The sequence below is a fragment of the Bos grunniens genome, chromosome 18 (assembly GCF_055505025.1).
Source record: "Bos grunniens cultivar Pamir isolate PY7600 chromosome 18, Bosgru_T2T1.0, whole genome shotgun sequence".
Lineage (NCBI taxonomy): Eukaryota > Metazoa > Chordata > Mammalia > Artiodactyla > Bovidae > Bos > Bos grunniens.
In genome coordinates this window covers 59,536,962-59,553,630 of record NC_141182.1, presented here as the reverse complement: position 1 = coordinate 59,553,630, position 16,669 = coordinate 59,536,962, and the positions used below count along the sequence as shown (strand labels likewise).

Below are 16,669 nucleotides of genomic sequence, written 5' to 3'. Positions count from 1 at the left end.
GTTTTTATTCCGAGATGAAGGTTCATCTTTACTCATTAGCTAATAAATGGGATGTATTCACTGGATTATGTGAGAAGTGGGACCTTAAATTCAGTGGGCTGAACACTTAGAAGTTACTGAATGTTTGTGACTCTCACCCCTTGAGAAAGGATAAGAATCTGCCCTGCTGGATGAGAGGCTGGATCCTCTTCTCTCCTACTGTGAAGTACATAAAGCTAACTTAAAATTGTCTGAAGAGAAGTTACAAATGGAAACAGAATTATGCGATTAGTGAGGATGATTGTCCACATTACAATGTCAAATTATATTTTAGCTGATCAAATCCTCACTTTTTAAGTCGGCTCTCTATTGAGCCAGCCCACAGCTCCAATAGTGTCGCCTACTGCCCTTTGTCTCTCCATTCTCTGTCCTTTTGTGGCCTTTCACCCCTCCCAACCCTTCTGTCTCCCTCTCTATCAGCTGGTCCCCTTCTAACTTCCCCTGTCTCTCAGTGGGGAGGATGAGCCCAGCTTCCCCCACTCCTGCCCCCATTGTAGGAAGTTTCTTTACCCTTCAGATTCTTCTGATCAAACCAATACCCCCATCCCCCCAGAGTGACAATCTAAGATTCTTATCAGCCCATCTGTCCCTCTTATCACAGTCAATTTGAGCACTATTTGGTCTGTATTTTAGCCATGAAATTATGACTATACAAAAGAAAGTAGCTTTTTTGATACAGGATGGCCATGATATTCTTTAGACTCTGGAGAAAACATAATTTCTGTGAGTCTACTGCCTTTATTTGTAAAATTGGAATATTAGTGCTGTTAGGTTGTTTAGAATATTGCCTCTTTTACAGGAAAGATCAGGAATTTTTTTTTTTTTTGGCTGCAGCATGCGACAGGCAGTTGCATCTTAGTTCCCCATCCATGGACGGAATCTGCTCCCCTACAGTGGAAGCACAGAGTCCTAGCCATCAGAGCACCAGGGACTTTCCCTCAAAGATTACTTTTGGGTAAAAAATACATTAACTTTTTGTCATGCTTATTGTGACATGTCCCTTTGTCTACATTACATTATGTATGTTGTTAATTTGCATTTTATTCCTGACAGTGTTATCTCTGACTCTGGGTAGTAAGTTTTCAAAGTATATTCCTTTCTTGTGATAAGAATACATTTTTAAAATAATTTATTTTTTATTCATTTTTGGCTGTGCTGGGTCTTCGTTGTGATTCGGGCTTCTCTGTACTTCTGGCAAGCAGGGTCTACTCTCTGGTTACAGTGCACAGGCTTCTCACTGCCGTGCCTTCTCTTGTTGCAGTGTGTGGGCTCTAGGTACCCAGGCTTCAGTAGTTACAGGTGCCAGGCTCTAGAGCATAGGCTTAGCTGCTCCGAGGCATGTGTGATCTCCCCAGACCAGCACTTGAACCTATGTGCCCTGCACTGGCAGGTGCATTCTTTACCCCTGAGCCACCAGGGAACCCCAAAGCATGTTCCTTTACATGTATGTTGGGGCCAGTGAACTGGATAAGTTGTATAGAAAACGGAATTGCTGTATTGAATGGCTATTGTGTAAGTAGAGAATATTTCATTTACTAATTTTTTTAATTTAGAGATGATGGTCTTTCTGAATGTATTATCCAATGTAACTGGTATGAACTACTTGTTAATGTCATAAAATGGCCTATACGTCAGTAAACTGATAGATTTATAACAGATGTTTATAAAAGTGTGTTTTGTTTTGGTTTTAAATCATATGAGGGAATTCCCTGGCAGTCCAGTGGCTAGAATTCAGTACTTTTACCTGCTTGGGCCTAGGTTCAATCCCTGGTCGTGGAATTAAAATCCCGCAAGGAATGTGGTATGACAAAAAAAAATTGTTTTAAATGAATCCTTTATTTCCTAATGCTGTGTTTCTTGTGCAACTGTAAACTGCCCTTTTGTTCTTTTTTTTGTTCATCACTAAGTCATGTTTGATACTTTGCAACCCCATGGACTACAGCACGCCAGGCTTCCCTGTGCTTCACTATTTCCCTGAGTTTGCTCAAACTCATCTGCATTGAGTCAGTGATGCCATCCAACCATCTCATCCTCTGTTGCCCCCTTTTTCTTCTGCCCTTGACCTTCCCCTGCATCAGGGTCTTTTCCAGTGAGTCAGTTCTTTGAATCAAGAAGTCTTAAGTATTAGAGCTTCAGCTTCAGCATTATCCCTTCCAATGAATATTCAGGGTTGACTTCCTTCAGGGCTGACTGGTTTTATCTCCTTGCAGTCCAAGGGACTCTCAAGAGCCTTCCCCAGCACCACAGTCCGAAATTATCAATTCTTTGGCATCAGCCTTCTTTATCGTTCGACTCTCACATCCATACATGATGACTGGAAAAACCATAGCTTTGACTGTATGGACATTTATTGGCAAAAGTGATGTCTCTGCTTTTTAATATGCTCTCTAGGTATGTCATAGCTTTTCTTCCAAGGAGTAAGCATCTTTTAATTTCATAGCTGCAGTCATCACCCATGGTGATTTTTGAGCCCAAGAACGTAAAATCTGGCACTGTTTCCTTTTTTTCCCCATCTACTTGCCATCAAGTGATAGGACCAGATGCCATGGTCTTAGTGTTTTGATTGTTGAGTTTTAAGCCAGCTTTTTTTACTGTCCTCTTGCACCCCATCAAGAGGCTGTTTAATTCCTCTTTTATCTCTTTCATTTAAGTGGATTCATGTCCGTATCTGAGATTGTTGATATTTCTCCTGCCAATCTTGATTCCAGCTTGTGTTTAATCCAACCCAGCATTTTACGTGATGTACTCTGCATATAAGTTAAATAAGCAGGGTGACAATATACAGCCTTGACATACTGCTTTCCCAGTTTTGAACCAGTTAGTTGTTCCATGTCCAGTTCTAACTTTTGGTTCTTGTCCTGTATATAGATTTCTCAGGAGACAATAAAGTTGGGTATTCCCATCTCTTTAAGAAACTGCTCTTTAGTTTTTACATTATTCATTATTTAGTTTCTTTTGGATTATTTACTATAACAATATATTGTCTAGTCTTTGCATGCATACTCAGTCTTTCAGAGGTATCTGACTCTTTGTGACCCCATGGACTGTAGCCTTCCAGGCTTCTCTGTCCATGGAATTTCTTTCAGGCAAGAATACTGGAGTGGGTTGTCATTTCTGTCTCCAGAGATTCATCCAGATCCAGGGACTGAACTCTAGTCTTTCGCATCTCCTGTAGTGGCAGGCAGATTATTTACCACTGAGAAACTTGCGAAGCCCTGTCTGTTCTTTAGCATGTAATTATGTATAAATATGTGTATATTGTGTATAATGTATTTTTTTCCTCCTCAATTATGAGACAATAGTATGTTTACTACTAATTCGAGTGTGCTTTGGGGTCATGGTGTCATAATACCCTTTTCTTTGAGAGCTGACATAGGTTTGAACTATGTGAATGTTTTTGTCATTGTGTGTTTGAAACTAGCCTACTGTAAAAGTAATTTGAATTACAGGTGATCACTTTTTTTAAATTTTTAAAAATTTTAGTTATTTGGCTGTGCTGGGTCTTTGTTGCTGCACAAGGTTTTCTCTATTTGTGTAAAGCAGGTGCTACTCTATGGTTGCGATGTGTGAGCCTGTCATTGCCTTGTCTTCTCTTATTTTGGAACACAGGCTCTAGGTTGTGGACTTGTGTAGTTGTAGCATATGGGCTCAATAGTTGTAGCTCCTAGGCTCCCAAGCATAGGCTTAATAGTTGTAGCTCATGGGCTTAGTTGCTCCATGGCATGTGGGATCTTCCCAGGTCAGGGACTGAATCCATGTTTCCTGCACTGGCAGGCAGATTCTTTACCACTGAGCTACCAGGGAAGCCCAATTACTCTTTCTTTATTAAACACTATTCCTTTAGTGTTTCTTTTATTTTGAAAATCATCACTGGGAAGATTCATAATTCTGTTCAGGATGAGTACTACTTTTGGTGTAAGATCATGTGTTGAACATGAAAGAATTTATTTATGAATTATAATTAATAGGATACCTATGGTTCTTTAATGTCTCATACACATATAAGCCAGAAATCACCAACAAAAGCAAACAGTGATAAAGCAGAAATATTTCACACAGTGATGTTGGGAAGACCTGAAAGCCATGAAATCACAGATATTTTCCTCAGAGAGATCCAGAAAAATTTGCATGAATTTGATTGTCAGGGGAGAGATGATGAAAGAAATTACAAAGGAATGTCTATAACCCAGATCAAAAATCTCACTAATGAAAGTGATCGGTACAGTAGAATTGCAGCGGGAAATAGGCCTGTTGAAAATAGGCATGGATCAAGGTTTCAAGATGAACTGCAGATACTTCAACCTGAAGGGAAAACATTTGAATGTATTCAAGTTGTGAGGAGTATCAACAGTAGCACCTCAGATTTACCACTTCAGAGAACTAGTTTCTGCACCAGCATTTCTAATATATGTGAGAGTGCTGTTATGCACCCTTCAGTACTGGCATAAGACCAGGAAGCACACACAGGAAGACCTTACAAATGTACTGAGTGTGCCATGACTTTTGTTCAGGACTCAGAACTCACTGGATATCAAAGGGTCCATAGAGAGAAACCATATAAATGTGATGAGTGCAGAAAAGCTTTTAGTGCACATTCAGACTTAAGTAAACATCAAGCACTTCATACAGGAGAGAAACCATATACATGTAATTTATGTGGTAAAGCCTTCAGTCTCAAGTCTTACTTTACACTCCATTGGAGAATTCATACTGGAGAGAAACCATATCAGTGTGATGTATGTGGCCAGTGTTTTAGTCGAAATTCATATCTTAGGAATCATCGGAGAATTCCTGCTGGAGAGAAACATTACAAATGTAATGAGGGTGGCAAAGTGTTCAGTCAGAGTTCAGGCCTTATAACTCATCAGAGAATTCATAATTTAGAGAAACCATATAAATGTGATGAATGTGGCAAAACTTTTAGTGCACATCCAGACTTAACATCAAGCAGTTCACACAGGAGAGAATCCGTATAAATGTAATTTATGTGGCGAAGCCTTCAGGTACAGGGCTTCCTTTGCAGTTCATCACAGAACTCATACTGGAGAGAAACCATACAAATATGATGAGTGTGGCAAAGCTTATAGTGCACATTCAACCTTTATTTACCATCGAGCAATACACAGAGGAGAGAAACCATATAAATGTAATTTGTGTGACACAGCCTTCAGGTACAGGACCGACTTTTCAGTTCATCAAATAATTCATAATGGAGAGTAACCTGACAAATGTCCTGAGTGTGGCAAAGTCTTTAGTCAGAGTTTAGTCCTTACAGTCAATCAGAGAGTTCATACAAAAGAGAAACCATGTAAATATGATACGTATGCCTTACTCAAATTGCACACCTTGGAATTAATTGGAGAATTCATACTGGAGAAGAATCTCACAAATGTAATGAGTGGCAAAGCCTTTAGTGCATGTTCAGCCTTAACTGACCATTAGGCAGTTCATACAGGAGAAAAACCATAGACATGTAATTTATGTGCAAAGCTTTCAGTCACAGGAATCACTTTTCAGATCTTCTGAGAATTCATACTACAGTGAAAACTTACAAATGTAACGAATGCAGTAAAGCATATCATCTGTTTGACCCTCAAAAAAGTCACACTGGAGGAAAACCACACAAACGTGTTGCATGTGGAAAAGCTTTGATTCTATGTTCAGACTTAAGTAACCATCAATTAATTCTGAACTGAGATTTTACCCACATCATGAATGTGGCAGGTGTTTTGGAAGGCATTCATTTCTTACAAAGCAAGAGAAAATTCATCCTGGAGAGAAGCCATACATTTAGAGTGCAGTCAATCATGTGACCATAAGGTAACTCTTATGGAGGGAACCATATAAATGTAATGTGTGGCCGGATCTTCAGTAACAGGTCTCATCATTCACATCATCAGAGAATTCATAATGCAGAGACACCTTACAAATGTAAGGTGGGGAACATACTGGAACAGTAGTTTACAAATGCAATGGGGGTGGAAAAAGTTTCACCTTGAGTTGGATGCATTTGACAACAAGAGTCCACACTGAAGAGGAGTCATGGAAATGTGTGGGCATGGGCTTTCTCCAGGCTCCGTGTGCACTAGACCTCAAATTACACATCTTTCAGAGAAACTACACAGATATAATGTGCACAGTAAAACTTTAACCCGAAGTTCAAATCTGTGAAACATGAAAGAATTTATATTGGAGAGCAAGCTTGTACAGGTAATGAATGTTGTATAGTTTTTTTTCACCAGATATTCACACTTTGGGCATAATGAGGTAATTTATGCAGATCAGAAACTGAACAGATATACTGAATATGAAAATATTTCTAAGAAGGCCAATATGTCTTCAACAGTCACCAGGAAATTCATTTGGGGAGAATCTTTATAGATGTAATGAATTTGCTAAGTTTTTAGACCAGTTCTTACAGCAGGCCACATATCAGACAATTCATATTAGGAATAAATAAATCTTTAGTTCTCCAACATTAACCTCCAATACTATTGCAGAATAATTACATACATACAAATACTATTGCAACATAATTACATTAAATATGTTGAAACTTATGACATGAGGTGTATATTGAAACTGAAGGACATGTAGGAAGATAGCCCAGTATCTTCAGTGTGTAAAGTATTTAATTAGTGGAGTTTTCTTGAGAAGGCCATATTACTATTGAGAGGGTAACAGGCAGGAAGGCCAGGGGTCTCCAAACGGAGGAAATAAGCTGCAAGTGTCAGACATTTTTATCTCTTTTAAGCAGCAGGAGGAAATAAACAAGCGATACTTTTTTCCTTCTCTATACAAATTTAAAAGGAGGTTTCTCTTAAAATACTGTGTTGCCATAATGACACCTGGTTTCACCTGAAGTTAACTATTCTCAAACCTTGAGTTAACCAATGCATTTTTCTTATGGAAATGTTTGTCTTAAGCTATGTTAATGTACTGTGCATTTACCCCAGACTCTGTCTTCAAGTCGGTTCTGCCTAATGGCTCAGAACCTACTTGACAAACCAGTATGTTATACTCAGATGTTGTTCCCCCAGTCTATGTAAACAAAACTATTTGTATGGTATTCTGCCCTTTCTACAAGATTCAAGTCAATCCTTTTATGGCCCGGGATGAATCATGTCGTGCCAAGATTATCCCAAAATACACCTTATGGATGAGGGGCCTGGTGCCATTCTGAGTTTTAAGACATTCCGTTCTTTCATTAACAGACTGCTAGTGACAATGGCAGCCCACTCCAGTACTCTTGCCTGGAAAATCCCATGGATGGAGAAGTCTGGTGGGCTGCAGTCCATGGGGTCACTAAGAGTTGGACACAACTGAGCGACTTCTCTTTCACTTTTCACTTTCATGCATTGGAGAAGGAAATGGCAACCCACTCGTGTTCTTGCCTGGAGAATCCCAGGGACAGCAGAGCCTGGTGGGCTGCCGTCTCTGGGGTCGCACAGAGTCGGACATGATTGAAGTGACTTAGCAGCAGCAGTGACTATATACGAAGGCAATGGCACCCCACTCCAGTACTCTTACCTGTAAAATTCCATGGATAGAGGAGCCTGGTGGGCTGCAATCCATGGGGTCGCTAAGAGTCAGACACAACTTCACTTTCACTTTTCACTTTCATGCATTGGAGAAGGAAATGGCAACCCACTCCAGTGTTCTTGCTTGGAGAATCCCAGGGATGGGGGAGCCTGGTGGGCTGCCGTCTATGGGGTCGCACAGAGTTGGACACGACTGAAGCGACTTAGCAGCAGCAGTGACTATATATCCAGCTGAAGACTAGCCAGGGGGGTCCTCTTTCTGCCCCCTTCTGATGCCTATGTCAGAAGCTTTCTCTGTCTCCTTTATACTTTAATAAAACTTTATTACACAAAAGCTCTGAGCGATCAAGCCTTGTCTCTGGTCCCAGATTGAATTCTTCTCCTCCGGAGGCCAAGAATCCTGGCGTCTTTTCGTGGTTCAGCAACAGCCTTTCACTATGACTTTTCTGCAGTAGTTTGAAAACCTTCTGCAGCTGTCTTATAGGCCTTTAATGATGGTCTCTGCAGAGGAGTTAGTAAGATGAAGAGCCTAACCTGATTAAGTGTGGTTCATTCATATCCATCTTTACTGAGAAAACAGGGACACTGCATTATTCAATTCACTGGTGTGTGAATTGGCATCAGATAAGGGCAGAGAATAATGTAAAACTGTGCCATAACTTATCATGTTTTTTCAGGGCGCCCTTCCATACACAGACTACAGCGTGTTGTAGGGCTGGGTGCTATACCATCTGACCATCGAGAGAGCAGTTATCTGAGTGGAAATTTAATCAAAAGAAATCAAATAGTATGTGTATGATTGACATTTAACTGTTGCCATTACCATTTGCTATTGTTTTATTCCGAATGTATCATGGATGTCCTCTTGATTCATAAAATGTAATCACTTTCTCCACAACCCCAGATGAATCATGTTCTTCCCACCAACAGGGTTTTATCTGACCTCAGTATTTTGTAACATATAATAACAATGCAGTGTTAGGCTCTTGGGGCTGAAATAATCTATGAGAATTGCTTTCCACAGTGGAACCAGAGATCACGCAATTTGGGAATTACATATTCATAATTTGCACTTGAGTTACTCTGCTTCAGAACATTCAGACAGCTGTAATTAAAATACCATAGCGTGCATTTTCAGACTCAAAATATATATAAATAGAAAAATTGTGGACTTCCCCAGCTGTCCAGTGGTTCAAACTCCACACTTCACTGCAGAGGGCACAGGTTTGATTCATGGTCAGGGAAGTAAGATTCTGCAAGATGCCAGGTAGGGCACCCCACGCCCCCCCGCCATACATACACACACACACACACACACACACACAGTACAAAAATTTGAACTTAGAAAAAATTTTTTAAATTTTATTTTATTTTTAAACTTTACAATATTGTATTAGTTTTGCCCAACATTGAAATGAATCTGCCACAGGTATTCCCGTGCTCCCCATCCTGAACCCTCCTCCCTCCTCCCTCCCCATACCTTCCCTCTGGGCCGTCCCAGTGCACCAGCCCCAAGCATCCAGCATCGTGCATCGAACCTGGACTGGCGACTCGTCTCATACATGATATTACACACGTTTCAATGCCATTCTCCCAAATCTCCCCACCCTCTCCCTCTCCCACAGAGTCCACAAGACTGATCTATACATCAGTGTCTCTTTTGCTGTCTCGTATACAGGGTTATTGTTACCATCTTTCTAAATTCCATATATATGCGTTAGTATACTGTATTGGTGTTTTTCTTTCTGGCTTACTTCACTCTGTATAATAGGTTCCAGTTTCATCTACCTCATTAGAACTGATTCAAATGTATTCTTTTTAATGGCTGAGTAATACTCCATTGTGTATATGTACCACAGCTTTCTTATCCATTCATCTGCTGATGGGCATCTAGGTTGCTTCCATGTCCTGGCTATTATAAACAGTGCTGCGATGAACATTGGGGTACACGTGTCTCTTTCCCTTCTGGTTTCCTCAGTGTGTATGCCCAGCAGTGGGATTGCTGGATCATAAGGCAGTTCTATTTCCAGTTTTTTAAGGAATCTCCACACTGTTCTCCATAGTGGCTGTACTAGTTTGCATTCCCACCAACAGTGTAAGAGGGTTCCCTTTTCTCCACACCCTCTCCAACATTTATTGCTTGTAGACTTTTGGATCACAGCCATTCTGACTGGCGTGAAATGGTACCTCATAGTGGTTTTGATTTGCATTTCTCTGAGAATGAGTGATGTTGAGCATCTTTTCATGTGTTTGTTAGTCATCTGTATGTCTTCTTTGGAGAAATGTCTATTTAGTTCTTTGGCCCATTTTTTGATTGGGTCATTTATTTTTCTGGAATTGAGCTACAGGAGTTGCTTGTATATTTTTGAGATTAGTTGTTTGTCAGTTGCTTCATTTGCTATTATTTTCTCCCATTCTGAAGGCTGCCTTTTCACCTTGCTAATAGTTTCCTTTGTTGTGCAGAAGCTTTTAAGTTTAATTAGGTCCCATTTGTTTATTTTTGGTTTTATTTCCAATATTCTGGGAGGTGGGTCATAGAGGATCCTGCTGTGATGTATGTCGGAGAGTGTTTTGCCTATGTTCTCCTCTAAGAGTTTTATAGTTTCTGGTCTTACGTTGAGATCTTTAATCCATTTTGAGTTTATTTTTGTGTATGGTGTTAGAAAGTGTTCTAGTTTCATTCTTTTACAAGTGGTTGACCAGTTTTCCCAGCACCACTTGTTAAAGGGATTGTCTTTAATCCATTGTATATTCTTGCCTCCTTTGTCAAAGATAAGGTGTCCATATGTGCGTGGATTTATCTCTTGGCTTTCTATTTTGTTCCATTGATCAGTATTTCTGTCTTTGTGCCAGTACCATACTGTCTTGATAACTGTGGCTTTGTAATAGAGCCTGAAGTCAGGTAGGTTGATTCCTCCAGTTCCATTCTTCTTTCTCAAGATAGCTTTGGCTATTTGAGGTTTTTTGTATTTCCATACAAATTGTGAAATTATTCGTTCTAGCTCTGTGAAGAATACTGTTGGTAGCTTGATAGGGATTGCATTGAATCTATAAATTGCTTTGGGTAGTATACTCATTTTCACTATATTGATTCTTCCAATCCATGAACATGGTATATTTCTCCATCTATTAGTGTCCTCTTTGATTTCTTTCACCAGTGTTTTATAGTTTTCTATATATAGGTCTTTAGTTTCTTTAGGTAGATATATTCCTAAGTATTTTATTCTTTCCGTTGCAATGGTGAATGGAATTGTTTCCTTAATTTCTCTTTCTGTTTTCTCATTATTAGTGTATAGGAATGCAAGGGATTTCTGTGTGTTGATTTTATATCCTGCAACTTTACTATAATCATTGATTAGTTCTAGTGATTTTCTGGTGGAGTCTTTAGGGTTTTCTATGTAGAAATTTTAAAGATCTAACTGAAGTTGAATGATTCATGAATCAGGCGGCACCCTACCTAGTTCATTCAGAGGTGCTCAAAGGAGCTGTACAACATGGAAGGCTTCCATAGGTAGAAACTAAATAGGACAAGAAAATTATTCGCAGACACATTGCTTCAGGTCTGGTGTCCTATGCAGGGATGTGTGCAGGAGGAGGGTGTAGCCAGCGTCTGGCCCTGCAGATTACAGCACTGTTGTCCTGGAAATTCAGTCAATGACTCCTGGTCACATTTTTAAGCAGGCAGACACTGCAGTGAAGTGTTGTTTGCCCTCCTGGAGGCAGTGGCTCCACCTTGGGCCTGTCTCCTTTTTAACATGGCCTGAACCTTGCCATGCATCACCATGAATAGGTGTCTTCATGTTCTTTCTGTATTGCTTGACATAAAGAGAAAATAAGCATATAGTTGTTTAGTCATGAAGTCGTGTCCAACTCTGTGACCCATAGACTGTATCCCGCCAGTCTCCTCTGTGGAATTTCCCAGGCAAGAATACTGGAGTGGGTTGCCATTTCCTCCTCTAGAGGATCTTCTTGACCTGGGAATCAAACCTTCGTCTCCTGCATTGACAGGTAGACTCTTTACTGCTGAGCCAGCTGGGAAGCCCCAAATAACAAGGTGAGTCTTTAAATTTTAATGATAGATATTCTAATTCTAGCATCAAGGCAAGGAAATGAAAAATACCCATTTTTGAAATGTCATTTGTACCACTCTACCTGAAAGTGAGAGATAAAGGCTTGTAGTTGGGAAATTACTTTACATTTTTATTACATAAACTTTTAGGTTTGTTTTGAAAGACATGAAATAGTTTTTTCTTACAGTCTTCAATTTTTTTTCTTTTTTATTTCCACATACAAATTTTCAGTAAAGATCACTCCAATGTAATGACTTCCTTCACTTTTATGATAACTTCACAAACATAGCCATGTGTATTCTTAATTTCTCAGCCACTGTGAAGCAAGGCAAGGCCATGACACCAGTTTTGCCAAATACAGTGTGAGTGCAAGTAATGCATTACTCATCTGAATGATGTTATAAATAAATCACCCAGGCAACTCCCTGATGAACCAATGGTTTGATTTCTGTGCTTTCACTGCTCGGAGGGCCTGAGTTCAAGCTCTGGTCAGGGAACTAACATTCTGCAAGCTGCATCAGTCAGTTCAGTCACTCAGTCGTGTCTGACTCTTTGCAACCCCATGAACTGCAGCACGGCAGGGCTCCCTGTCCATCACCAACTCCCGGAGTTCACTCAAACTCAGGTCCATCGAGTTGGTGATGCCATCCAGCCATCTCATCCTCTGTCATCCCCTTCTCCTCCTGCCCCCAACCCCTCCCAGCATCAGGGTCTTTTCCAATGAGTCAGCTCTTCGCATGAGGTGGCCAAAGTATTGGAGTTTCAGCTTCAGTATCAGGCCTTCCAAAGAACACCCAGGACTGATCTCCTTTAGAATGGACCGGTTGGATCTCCTAAGGTCTGTTTAATGTGGGGATGATTCATTTGTTTATTTTTGGCCGTACCAGGTCTTATTTGTTGGGCTCAGGGCTGCTCTCTAGTGGTGCTCAGACCTCTCATTGTGGTGACTTGTTGCAGAGCACGGATCTAGGTCATGTGGGCTCAGTAGTTGTGATGCTCGGACTTAGCTGCCTTGTGATATATGATGTCTTCCTGGACCAGGGAGCTAACCCGTGTTCCCTGGCAGGTGGATTCCTAACCATTGGGCCTACAGCGAAGTCTCTCGTCTAATGTTTGTATAAGCACCTGTGAGATCCACTGAGGGGAAGCTGAAACCACAAATAAATTCTCCCAGACTGAATTTTTTGTTCATTTGTTTCATTGGTTGTTTTAAATTATGGGGGTTCTTAATGTTAACCATTATATGTCTTTGTATTCACCTTTTAATTTGATCTTTTCAGAGATACAAATAAAACTATAAGAAAGCTCTTTCTGTGTGTGTGTGTTTGTGTGTGCGCGTGCACGTGCATGCTAGGTCACTTCAGTCCTGTCTGACTCTTTGCAACGCTAAGGACTGTAGCTTCCCAGGCTCCTCTGCCCTTTTGTCTCCTGCACTAGCAGGCAGATTCTTTACTACTAGTGCCTCCTGGGAAGCCGAAAGCTGTTGCTAATGAGTTCTAAAAGTGTCGCAGCTTAAAAGTTTCCTTATTTAAAGGATCCACCATCTGGCTATTGAGTAGTAATAGCCCAACAGCCCCTCAAGGCGATAAGACACAAGACAGGTCACCACAAGAGGGTGCAAAGAATGCGGCCTTCAGAATAGTCTAAGAAAGTGAAAGCCCTTGTCCAAGCAGACAAAAGGAAGGTTAAAATAATGGCAGGGACCATTAATGGCTGGGACCCCTTATGACAAATTCCCCTGAGAGCTGGTCCAGTCTATTCGACTGGCTGCCAAATATAACCCTGTGTGTACCTTCCAGACCAAGTTCTCAGAACAAAATGCCTAAAAGGATGGGTAGAACATTGATATCACAAAGGTACAAGGAAAGAAATGCAGGTTCGTCTTAGAAGGACTTAATCCTTTAGGGTGAATTCTGAGAAGATGTTTTACAAAACTGGCTTTCTCTAGCCAGTTTTAGAATGTCAAAAAGAGCTCCCATGTTGGCCAGACATAATTTAAAGCAGCTCCCATTTTTAAAGCAGAATTTCCTTAGTACCCAGTTAAGTACCCCCAAGTATAAATTCCATACTGCTGGCTTAGGTTTGCTTGGAGGTTGGAGTCCTGATGCTTCTTATCTTGGTCAGTACAGATCACTCACTGTTTGTTTTTCTGCTGTGCTGGATCTTTTGCCTTGCATGGGCTTTCTTTTGTTCCAGCAAATGGGGGCTACTCTGTAGTTGCTGTGTGCAGGCTTCTCATAGCTATGGCAGTGAGCCTACTGTAGCCCACTAGGCACTAGGAGAAAAAATGAAAGCCACTCAGTCGTGTCCAACTCTTTGTGACCCCATGGACTGTAGCCCTCAGAGGAGCCTGGCAGGGTCACAAAGAGTTGGACACGACTGAGTGACACTTTCACTTTTTCTCCTAGTTTTCAGATCTCCCAGTTATTTGTTGATCACCCTGAATTTTACTTGGCAGTGTATTAACGGGACTCTCAAACTTATCTGGACTTGCTGAGGAGGTGGATGGCCCCATGAGGCGCTTACTGATGTACCAAGGTCAGTATCTCCAAAGCACAGACTGGTGCCTGTTTTTCTGCACTGTTGGTGGGGCACTGTAGTGTCTAACGAGCTTGATCCTTGAAGAACTGGAATGTCAAGACACTTTTCTCCTTACAGATGTTAGTTGAAAGTAGCTGGTTGTAAGAGTTGTGTGTTTCACATTCTAGTTTGTCATCCCTACACAAATCCAGTTGTTTACTTAGATTGCTTACATTCTAATTGCAGGAATATCTGGGTTTCTGGGTCCAGCCACCACCCTACATTAACCCCCAGCCCCGCCACCACACCAGGTTTCGGTTCGCAGACCTCTGAATCCCTTCAGCCTCATCAGCAGGACGCCTGTTAAGAATAAACCTTAATTTACAGCGTAATGATCCGACAGAATTTTAAGTTTTTACTTTAAAATTGTTCTGTGACAGTTACCTAAACTAGGGAAGAATCAATAGTGCAAAACAAGACACGGAAGACCATAAAGGGTTTCTAAACCCAGACAAGCTATGTTGGGAACCAAACGGAAGAACGTGCACCTGCCCCTCTCAGCAGGAAGCTGGCGAGTGCTCTACACCCCACCCTTCTCAGTGGCCTCTACTCAGGCCCCACCCTTCTGCTCAGGCCCAGCCCCCAGCTCCTCTTCCCTCTTTACCCAGGTCTGCAAGTTTCCAGCAAGTTCCGAAACCATGACTGCGGAGCTGAGGTCACTGTTGAGAACATGCGGTACGTTTCTTTCTTTCTTTTTTTTTTTTTTTGCCTAAACTGCTACCCCACATCCAAGGTAAGGAGCACTGGCTGCGCTTTGCTAGAGGAGCTGTGAAGATATATCCTAAATCCAAGGTAAGAGGAACCCAAGAAAGATGGTAGGCACTGAGAGAGGGCATCAGAGGGCAGACACTCTGAAGTCACAATCACAGACAACTATCCAGTCTGATCACACGGACCACAGCCTTGTCTAACTCAATGAAACTAAGCCATGCCATGTGGGGCAACCCAAGATGGGCGGGTCATGGTGGAGAGGTCTGACAGAATGTGGTCAACTGGAGAAGGGAATGGCAAACCACTTCAGTATTCTTGCCTTGAGAACCCCATGAACAGTATGAAAAGGCAAGAAGATAAGACACTGAAAGAGGATCTCCCTGGGTCGGTAGGTGCCCAATATGCTACTGGAGATCAGTGGAGAAATAACTTCAGAAAGAATGAAGGGATGCAGCCAAAGAAAAAACAATACCCAGTTGTGGATGGGACTGGTGATAGAAGCAAGGTTCAATGCTGTAAAGAGCAATATTGCATAGGAACCTGGAATGTTAGGTCCATGAATCAAGGCAAATTGGAAGTGATCAAATAGGAGATGGCAAGAGTGAACCTCAACATTCTAGGAGTCAGTGAACTAAGATGGACTGGAATGGGTCAATTTAACTCAGATGACCATTATATCTACTAATGTGGTAGGAATCCCTTAGAAGAAATGGAGTAGCCATCATAGTCAACAAAAGAGTCCAAAATGCAGTACTTGGATGCAATCTCAAAAATGACAGAATGATCTCTGTTCGTTTCCAAGGCAAACCATTCAATATCACGGTAATCCAAGTCTATGCCCCAACCAGTAAGGCTGAAGAAGCTGAAGTTGAACAGTTCCATGAAGACCTACAAAACCTTCTAGAAGTAACACCCAAAAAAGATGTCCTTTTCATTATAGGGGACTGGAATGCAAAAGTAGGAAGTCAAGAAACACCTGGAGTAACAGGCAAATTTGGCCTTGGAGTATGGAATGAAGCAGGGCAAAGTTAATAGAGTTCTGCCAAGAGTTTCTCTTTTAGTCCTCCGTTAATAATGATATGATTTCTAATAGTAAATTATTGTTACTCTAAAGTGTTTTATCTCTTATGTTTCTCTTCTAAACCTCAGCAACCACAATCTTGTCCAATTATTTCAGTAGTTGGCACCAATTTACACTTGTTCTTGGCTAAAAGGAAATGTGTCTTCTCTATCAATCAGAATGAACCACTCTTGCCTAAACAAATACAACTTCACCTTGGATAATCTCTCTTCTGGGATTATATGGTAATCAGTGTGCCTACATCTTATTTAAACATTCATTGGAAACACTGATGAAATAAAACTATAGACATGGTCTGGAGATATTGTGGGTTCGTTTCCGGACTACCACAACAAGGCACTTACCACTGGGTCATGGTGATGCTAGTGGTAAAGAACAGTTTGATCCCTAGGTCAGCAACATACCCTTGAGGAGAGCATAGCAATCCACTCCAGTATTCTTGCCTGGAGAATCCGATGGACAGAGGAGCCTGGGGGGGCTACAGTCCATAGGGTCACAAGGAGTCAGGCACAACTGAAGTGCCTTAGCACACACACACACATGGTGCATATAAAAGTTACATTTTCACTATTCTACAGACTAAACTATGCAACAGAATTAGGTCTTAAAAAAACAGTCTAAATACATTAATGAAATGTTTATGCCTT

The 16,669-nt window shown here is 41.1% G+C and overlaps 1 long non-coding RNA gene across 16 annotated transcripts in view; it reads left to right on the top strand.

Annotated features, from left to right (window-relative positions):
- The window catches only part of LOC147354459 (uncharacterized), a 31,230-nt gene that overhangs the window by 10,626 nt on the left and 3,935 nt on the right, over nucleotides 1-16,669 (top strand). For 5 of the 16 annotated variants that reach the window (XR_015146426.1, XR_015146437.1, XR_015146435.1 and 2 more), the window contains one exon: nucleotides 12,717-12,958. This is a non-coding gene — a long non-coding RNA (uncharacterized LOC147354459). Of the gene's footprint in view, nucleotides 1-873; nucleotides 1,698-11,588; nucleotides 11,635-12,353; nucleotides 12,489-12,691; nucleotides 12,959-14,108; nucleotides 14,189-14,838; nucleotides 14,906-16,669 lie in introns of those variants that run through there. The other 11 variants (XR_015146429.1, XR_015146443.1, XR_015146445.1 and 8 more) reach the window with 6 other exon arrangements.